The sequence below is a fragment of the Peromyscus maniculatus genome, chromosome 1, assembly GCF_049852395.1.
Source record: "Peromyscus maniculatus bairdii isolate BWxNUB_F1_BW_parent chromosome 1, HU_Pman_BW_mat_3.1, whole genome shotgun sequence".
In the NCBI taxonomy this organism is placed as follows: domain Eukaryota; kingdom Metazoa; phylum Chordata; class Mammalia; order Rodentia; family Cricetidae; genus Peromyscus; species Peromyscus maniculatus.
Window position 1 is genome coordinate 181,219,084 of NC_134852.1, and position 9,750 is coordinate 181,228,833.

Here is a 9,750-nt window from a genome sequence, read left to right on the forward strand (position 1 = left end):
CTATCATGGCCCTGAGTCCTTGGATTTTTTTTTTTTTTTTAAACAGGGCCTAGCTATAGAGTCCAGGCTAGCCTTGAGCTGTCTCCACGCTTCTAGTGCTGGGATTACGTGGCCGAGTAAGCAAGCTCCACATTGCCCTTGATTTTTAACTTGGTAGTTGTGGTGGTTTGAAAGAAAATGGCCCCCAAAGGGTGCCGCACTATTAGGAGGTGTGTTCTTGTGGAGTAAGTGTGGCCTTATTGGAAGAAGTATGTCATGGTGGAGGTGGGCTTTGAAATCTCATATATTCTCAACATACCACCTAGTGTCTTGGACCATTTCCTGTTGCCTGCAGGTCAAGACATAGCCAGCAGCACATCTGCTTGCATGCCACCATGCTCACTGCCATGATGATAATGAAAATCTAAGCCAGCCCCAGTGAAATGTTTTCCTTTGTAAGAGTAGCCGTGGTCGTGGTGTCTCTTCCCAGCAGTGGGAACCCTGACTAAGACTTAAACTGAAGAGCAGGGATATGTAGCTCAGTGGCACAGTGCTTGCCCAGTGTGTGTGAGGCCCTAGGCTAAATCCCACGGACCACAGAATGAAGTAAAAAATGGTTGAAATCATAGTGTTGTTTTGCTCGCATCACATGTCTCTTCTCTACCTCCCATTGCAAACTGGGGGTGGGGAGGAGCTGGAGAGGGAAGCTGGACCTTACTAATCTCTCCATGCTTCTCATAGTTCCCCAATGAGTCTCATTTGCCAAGTGTTTGCTGTGAACCAGGCAGGTTGCCAGCAGAATCCTCTTTAATCCATTCAATAACCCTCTGTGGGAGCTGATACTACTGTCCCTGTCCACCTCATGACTCCATGGAGCTCATACTTCAGAAGCCAATTTAAGCCCAGTTCTGTTTTATTCCTGCACCACACAGGATAGGACTGAATTAGACACACAGTCTAAGACCTTCTCAGCCCACTGGCTTCTGGCTAGGCCTTTAGGTGGCGGGGGACAGAAGACAAGAAAGGCCAACATTGGGATCTGACCAAAGAAAGCAAGAAGTATCTAGGAAATGTATGGAAGATGTGTGTTCTAGTTTCGTTTCTGTTGCTGTGATAAAACACCCTGACTCAGAACCACTTTGGAGAGGAAAGGGTTTGTCTGGCTTACAACGAAAAGACACAGTCCACTGTTTTGCGGAAGTCAAGACAGGAACTCAAGAAGCCAGGAACTCGAGGAGACAGGAACTCGAGAGGCCAGTCACATCACATCTGCAGTCAAGAGCAAGCAGAGCACAAATGCACGTGTCCTTGCTCTAAGCAAGCTCTCTCCTCGCTCATACTCTTCAGGGCTGCTGCCATACCTAGGGAAGAGTGTCGCAATGAGCTGGGTCTTCCCACATTAAGCAACAATCATGATAAACCACAGGCCAACCTGTTCGAGATTGTCAACTCAAATCAACAGCCAAAACTAGCCAGCACAATGGGGAAAGAAAAACACAAACCAAAATCCTATAAAATATCAGGAATAGCCCCCCTGGTTCAGCCAATTTATAAGGCGGGGAGATGTTTTATGGTCTTCACTGGAAGTTGACCAGTGTGTATATTAATGTGTAATGCTCTGTTCCAATGGTGTTGCTTTCTCAACTACTTTGAAATACAAGGTGTTCGGATACAGAGGCTTTCCCACGAAAGGAGAAGGTAAGACTCTAATTCTCATCTCCACCAGCCCTTCTTCCCCTCTTTAGTTTATGACTCCCTTCCCTGTTCCACAGTCTCATTGCTGTGTTGAAGTAGATCATCACTGTGTACCTAACGTGTGCAAGACAATGTGGAATGATGCAATGCAAAGAGGGCATTGGTTATCCTATAGAGCATTGGATCTTAATCTTCCTTTAATACAATTTGTGTCATGGTGAACCCCCCAACCATAAAATTATTTTCATTGCCACTTCATAACTGTAATTTTGCTACTGTTACGAATTGTAATATCAGAATGTAAATATCTGACATTTCCGATGGTCTTAGGTGACCCGCATGAAAGGGTATTTGACCCCCAGGTTGAGAGTTGAGACCCATAGGTTGAGCTAAGCCAATCTAAGAAAGACAAATATCACATTTTTCTCTTATTGCTGATCCTTGATTTATATAGATATGTGAAGTCCCATATGCCTGGAGACATGAAAGCATAAAGGGAACCATCTAGAGGACTAATGGAACTGTCTAGAGCAAAGAAGAGGAAGTTGGTAGAGTCTGGGGATGTGCTTAATGTACAGCATGTACTTGTATGAAAATGGCCTATGGAGCTCAGGACCACGTCCAGTGACACACAGTGAAAATTAGACAAGGCTTTAAGAACAAAGCCCAGGAGTTCAGCTTTGATTGTTAAGTGTGAACCTTTAAAAGACTCTAGCTGATAAGTTCTACACTCTAAATTTTTACTTTAATAAAATCTCTCTTAACCATGCAGTTGTGCCAGGTACCGAGAAAGATTTCTGTACATTATATGGAGTTATTGTTGATATATTTTCAGTGAAAATGTAAGATTCAGAGGCTCGAGAGAGAGTTCAGCAGTTAAGAAGAGCACTTGCTGCTCTTGCAAAGGACACATTTGGTGCTTAGTGTCCTTGTGAGATGGCTCACAACCTCCTGTCATGGTTTGAAGGAAAATGGCCCCCAAAGAGAGTGGCGCTATTAGGAGGTGTGGCCTTGTTGGAGGAAGTGTGTCACTGTGGAGGCAGGCTTTGAGGTCTCTTTTGCTCAAGCTTCCCTCAGTGTGACAGTCAGTCAACTGCCTGTTACCTGCCTGCAAGTTGTAGTACTCTCAGCTCCAGCACCATGTCTACCTGTACTCCACCATGCTCCCCTTCATGATGATAATGGACTGAACCTCTGAAACTGCAAGTTTTTTGAGCCACCCTCAATTAAATGCTTATTTTATAAGAGTCACCATGACCATGGTGACTCTTCACAGCATTAGAAGACATGCCCATAACTCCAGCTGTAGCAGATCTGGCCTCCTCTTCTTCTGACCTCTGTAGGCACCTGTATGCACATGTGCATACACACACAAATAATTAACACGAATCCTAATTGGTCTTAATAAAATCCCAGAGCCAGATATAGGGGTAAATGCTGAAAGATCAGAGAGACAAAGGGATAAGCTATAGCCACCTCTCACCTCACCAAACTCCTCAACCGAAAAGACTGAGCTCCTGTTTGCTGTGAGATGTTGTTCTGTACGCTGTGAATATGTGTTGCTCTAATTGGTTGATAAATAAAAAGCTGATTGGTCAGTAGCCAAGCAGGAAGTATAGGCAGGATAAGCAGATGAGGAGAATTCTGGAAAGAGGAAGGGCTGAGTCAGCTGTGCCAGCCAGACACAGAGGAAGCAAAATGACAAGACAGAACTGAGAAAAGGTACCAAGCCACATGGTTAAACATATATAAGAATTATGAGTTAATTTAAGTGTAAGAGCTAGTCAGTAATAAGCCTGAGCTAATGGCCAAGCAGTTATAATTATTATAAACCTCTGTGTGTTTACTTGGGGGGACACCAGTGGGAGAGATTTGTCCTGACTGCCAGCTAGCCGGGACACAGGAAAACTTCCAACTACAAATGGTGCCCAGACGTGGCGGCAAGAGTTTCCACCTAAACTTGAGAGAGTTTTAGAAGAGATTATAAATGTAGCTAAGAGCACCTTCCTAGTTCATGTCGCTCATGGTGGGCCGAAGTACAATGATGTGTCCCCTGGCTCTCGTGGGTTCGTAGCGTGCAGGCTGGAGCTACAGTGTGGTGGATTCCTACTGAGTTACACAGAGGTTTCTCCAAGCTGTGCAGCACACTGCATGGCAGATTTAGCTTTTGGTAGTACAGACCAAAAAAAAAAAAAAAAAAAAAAGGGTTTCCGGGCTACAGGAGGCATAGACCCACTCCTTCCAAGAGCTGGTGATGCTCATGGCTCCCAGAGCTGGTGGTAAATGTACCACCACCATATTGGTAAGCTGAGTTGGGCAGAGCCAGCAGCCAAGGCTTCTGCTTCAGTACTAGCCACTGCAGTTAAAAGCAATAGATTCACAATAAGGCAGATTCAGATGGAATAAGACTTTAAATGATTTACAGTGTGTATAAAAATGTACGTAGGCTTGGGAGACAAAAATGAATATAGATAGTTATATAAAGAAATGGTCTTAAAGACTTTAATAAAGTTTCAAAGATTTTTTAATAAAGTTTTTAAACAGATAGTAAAGGTAATATAAAAAAATAAGCCATATAAAGATAGATATTATACAGAGAATCTGGATTGTGTTGTCTTTAGGATTTTTAACTACAGAAAGACATTTGATCATAAAAGCTGCTGAGTTAAATCAATATGTATATTTTAAAGATATCTTGATTTCAAAATATATGTCTAAGGATACGTTGCTTTGAAAAAGAGGTTCTGTTTTTGTTTCCACAGGAGATGAGAACCTGTAGATTGCTTCTAGGCTAATATGGTTTGATCGACCAAGATCCCCTGAAAGGTCTCTGTTGACACCATGGCCCAGATGATCCAACATCCAGAACAGCTTCAAGGCAACTGGCTCAGACAATGCAGCCTCACAGACTATTCCAGTCAGGACTTGATCATAATTCTTAATCTTCTCAAGATCCCTGTAAGATCGCCAGTGCCCTCAACCAGCAGGAAGTAGTATGAAAAGCAATGTCCAAATTCCCAAAATATTGTTTATGAATGTTTATTTTTATTTAAAGCAGGTTGATTTTAAGTGTAATATCTTTCTAAAGAAAAAAAGGGGATAGTATAGATACAGGATGAAAGGGTAGATTAATAAACCTACTTTTAGTCTTCTATGATAGTCAAACTTACAATCATGTTAAATTTTCTAGGTATACATAGATATAATTCAGTTAGGTAGGTAATCTAACACTTCAAAGACCTATAGAATATGGCATTTAAAATGTTTTGAAAATTTAGACTTTCTGGACAGTGAGACACGTCTGCTCCTGGCAACACTGATTTACTTCAAAGAGAAAAATGGGCATTGAAGACACTCTATATGGAGTTTATCTTCTTATTGGCAAAATAGCCATTTGGGCAAGAAACTGTTCTTGCCTGGACTGCTTGACAAAATGTTGTATTGACTGGACATGCAGGACCTATAGGAACGTGACCACTGAACTTTGCAAGGTGAGATGGTCCTTTGGGTTCCTGCTTCACAAAAGAAACTGCCAGACATTCTACAGGACACAAAGAGAAGTGACTGAGAGACTCTAGACCTATAGACTGAAGATGGATGCCCCAAAGTTACAAAGGAACTTTGGATGACTGTCCAGGCTGCCAGCTATCTCTGTCATTTCCAGAATTTTGGAAGTTGTTTACAATGCATTTCCTGTTTACTTAGGTAATATTATATCCTTCTGAGGTCTTTGATGTAGTTGAAGACTAGATAGTTATAATTATAATTTTCCTTGGTTATGATAAAAGTTAGATATAAAACTTTAGACTCACAAATATAGGATAGATAAAATATTTTCTTTATTTCTGCCAAATACAAATAGACTAGATATTGTAACTGTAATTCTTGCTTGATAACTGTTCTATTATATGTAATTTTACTTTGTTAAAAATTAAAACCTTCCCTTTTGATTAGATAGAAAATGGGAAGTGCTGTGGAATGTCGTTCTGTATGCTGTGAATGTGTGTTTTTCTGATTGGTTGATAAATAAAGCTGTTTGACCAATGGTGAGGCAGAATAAGGTTAGGCAGGACATTCCAACTAGAGAGAGAGGAAGGACAAAGGCAGAACAGAGGAGACACTGCTAGCCACTGCCATAAGAAGCAAGAGGTAAAGTACCGGTAAGCCACAAGCTACATGGCAAAGTATACATTTATAGAAATGGTTAATTTTAGATGTAAGAGCTAGCTATTGAGAAGCCTTGGCCATGCAATTTGCAATTGATATAAGCCTCTATGTGTTAATTTGGGTCTGAGCAGCTGCGGACTGGGCGGGACACAGGAAAACTTCCAGCTATACCTGTCTCCTTCGAGCTTACATTTCTTTTCTCCCCACTCTCCCACCCGCAGCCCTTCCAGTCTTGACCCCACTAGTACTGGGATTAAAGTGTGTGCCTCTCAAGTACTGGGAGCAAAGGCAGGAGATCCTGAGTGCTGAGATTAAAGGTGTGTGCCACCACTTCCTGCTTCTATGGCTACATAGTGGCTGGCTTTGCCCTCTGATCTTCAGGCAAGCTTCATTTGTTAGAGCATACACAAATATCACTACACAAATACAGAAAAATAAAACAAGTCTCTAAAACATAAAATACAAATATGACTTACACGACTGCATCTTTATGTGGCAGCATGGTGCACAGGTGTGTATTCTTTTTACTTCCAAAGAGGTGGAAATATAGATCAGACCTAATGAAATTGGGTGCCTATATCAAGGGGCAATTTGAGGAGAACAGGCAGGGATGATAGGAGACTCATGTCAAATTATGTTGTTGTATAGTTTGGGCTTAGAGTTTCACATACAAGATCAATTTAATTAATTTTAAAGTTAAATTTAAAAATCTTTTAAAATTAAAAACAAATGGCTATTATTGCATGCAATTGTATACGAAGCTGATGTCAAAAATATACAAAGAAAATCACTTTGAAGTGACTTCAAGATGCTGTATCTTGTGTTTACATCCCTAGTGGCAAATATCCTCAGAATAAAAGCCCACAACGCAATACTAAATTATATTAAGTAGTCATTATTTTAGACAATGTTGACATTATTCTTTTGAAACAAAATTATGTCATAGAAGAGAAATAATTACACTAATATTAGAAACTAGATTTTCAGCTTTGGAGTAAAGAAAGTCATATACACTCAGAGTTTTCTGTAATAAAAACACCCCATAATTGTCACTTCAAGGTGAATGCCATCTGCATAAGCCTACAATGGAAAAGAGGTAACCTGTTCAGCAAATGGTGCTGGCCAAACTGGATGTCCACCTGCAGATGAATGAAATCAGATGCATATCTTTCACATCACACAGATGTGAATCAAAGACCTTGATTTAAAAGGTGATACATGGGCTGGTGTAGCATGAATCTTAAAAGTTCTTATTAATAAAATCAAACCAGTTATTGGGGTCAGTGCTGGTAGATCAGAAAGACAGAACAAGCCACAGCTACCTCACCTCGCCGGATCCTCAGCTGGTCTTGCTTCCTCAGACTGGAGGCCTCTAAGTCCTCATCCAGAATGGGTCTCAGCTGAATTGCTGCTCAAAAGCCTGAAAATGTGGTACATATGAAAATGGGATATTATTTGGCTATGAAGAAAAATTAATATTGGAGAGGTTATGGGGAAAGAGAAACACTTATTCACTGCTGATGGGAGTATAAATTAATATGGCTATTATAGAAAATCCCTTTGGAGGGTCCTTAAAAAACTGAAAATAGAACTACATATGACCCAGCTACTTCACTCCTAGACAAATGCCCAGAGAACTCCATATTCTACTTTAGAGCTATTTACACATCCATATTTATTGCTGCTATATGATAGGAACCAACTTATATGTCTACCAACATATGAATGGAAAAAGAAAACATGGTACATATGAAAATGGGATATTATTTGGCTATGAAGAAAAATTAACCCATCGAAAGTTGCAGGAAGATAGATGGACTTGGAAAGTGTAATATTGAGCAATGTCACTAAAACTCAGACAGGAAAAAGCCCCACATGTTCTCCCTTATGTGCAGATCCTGACCTTAAGGTAGATGTGTTTATACAAAAACAGCTGGAAGTGAGGCTGTATAACATTTAGAAAGGAAACTTAGAAAGGGTAATAGTGGGTGATGAGGAAAGATGGATGGCAGAGTCATGAAAATGTATAAAGCTAATTGTTTTTCTAATTTTAACTCTGCTATAGTTTTTTCCTTATTTTGTATTGAATAGTGTATAATGATGTAGTTGATAATGAGCCAGGCAATGGTGGCAATGCCTCTAATCCCAGCACTCCGGAGGCAGAGGCAGGTGGATCTCTGTGAGTTCAAGGACAGCCTGGTCTACAAAGTGAGTTCCAGGACAGCCAAAGCTCTTACACAGAGAAACCCTTTCTTGAAAAACAAAAACAAAAACAAAAATGTAGTTGATAATGAATGAATAAAACCCTAAGCTGAGCTCCATGGCTTCAGAATAGCTATCGTAATTGTGTGTTCACTGAGATACACAGTGTTTGGGACTGGACACGTGTTTGAGTGGCTGCCTTCGACTAGCTGTGTGATATTTTTATTTGTGATTTAATTTGAATAAAGTGATTTTATTATTTAAAATCAAAACCTTCAAGATGGAACTATAATGCTGCCGCCCATTCAACAATTAGCGTGTACTTTCTCATTATGCCTGCTTTGCTCATTCACTAGCAGTGAGCACCCTAGTGTCCACATCATAGTTTCTATTTCCAACTAAAAGGAACCTGGCTTCCTTAGGGAAATAATAGATCACAGTTTTCAGGTAGGATGTGCATGGGATGAACCTGGAACATCGTATCATACCTGAAAACAAGCAACCCATCAAACACTAATGAAGAAAGTACAGACAGCAGAAAAGGGACCATTAATTGTAATGGATTGACTCATGTCACACGTGTAAAGCATAATCAGCCTCATTAGTCACCACTGATGATAGCTAAGGTGCAAATATACATACATCCATCCCTATTGTGTGAGGGGTGGTGGTGGTAGGTGTGCATGTGCTAAGGCTCACATGTGGAAGTTAGAGGATAATTTACAGGAGTCTGTTCTTTCCTACCATGTGGGTCCCAGAACTGAACTCAGGTCATCAGGTTTGGTGGCAAGCATCGTCACCTGCTGCACCATCGCCAGTCCCAAATTTATCTTCAATAAATGAAGAAGCTTCAGGCATGGTGGTGCCCACCTGTAATAACAGTGTTGGAGGTAGAGAGCAGAGGATCGGGAGCTTTGGGATCAAGGCCAACCTCAGCTACAAAGGGAAGTGGAGGCTAATTTGGTCTACATGAGATACTGTCTCAAATGAAAAGAATAGAGCAAGAAAGGGGGAAGGGAGAGATGGGGAAGGAAGGAGGGAGGGAGGGAGGAAAGAAAGAAAGAACAAAAAGAAAGAAAAAAGAAAAAAGGAAGGAAGGAAGGAAGGAAGGAAGGAAGGAAGGAAGGAAGGAAGGAAGGAAGGAAGGAAGGAAGGAAGGAAGGAAGGAGACATGTAGCCTGCCTTTTCTAGTCAAACTGGATTTTGGGTAGCCAAACAATTGGTGATTAAAGTTTTTCTTTTATGAAATGGTGCCGTTAATAAATGCAGAGGAAGTGACAGATACAGAAAGTCACACATTTGTAGCTCTGTGTCACCAAGCAGCATGCTCATCAATCAACATCAAAGCCACCAAGTGATGGTTTTGTGGTACAGAATTTATTTTGGGGGTGGTAATGAAAATGTTCTAAAATGGTGGTGGTTGCGTAACTATGAATATAGTGAAAACCACTGAATTATATATTTAAACACAAAGAATAACAGCCAGGGCAAGAGGTTACTGAAAAAAGAAACAGAATAACCAAACGCAATGTAAGAGACTTAGACTTTTTTAAAAAAGCCCAGGCTAGTCTCCAACTTTGATTCTTTGCCTCCATCTCTGTAACCCTAGTGCTGAGGTTGTGTGTGTGTGTGTGTGTGTGTGTGTGTGTGTGTGTGTGTGTGTGGTGTGTATACACACTCCACATGCATATAGATATAAGTATGTAT

At 40.8% G+C, this 9,750-nt stretch overlaps 1 long non-coding RNA gene across 1 annotated transcript; it reads left to right on the forward strand.

Moving 5' to 3' along the window:
* Window positions 1–710: 710 nt before the first annotated feature.
* Window positions 711–6,723, forward strand: LOC143270818 (uncharacterized). Its single transcript, XR_013048040.1, has 2 exons — window positions 711–1,677; window positions 4,437–6,723. It is a non-coding gene; the product is annotated as an uncharacterized LOC143270818 (long non-coding RNA).
* The last annotated feature ends 3,027 nt before the right edge of the window (window positions 6,724–9,750 follow it).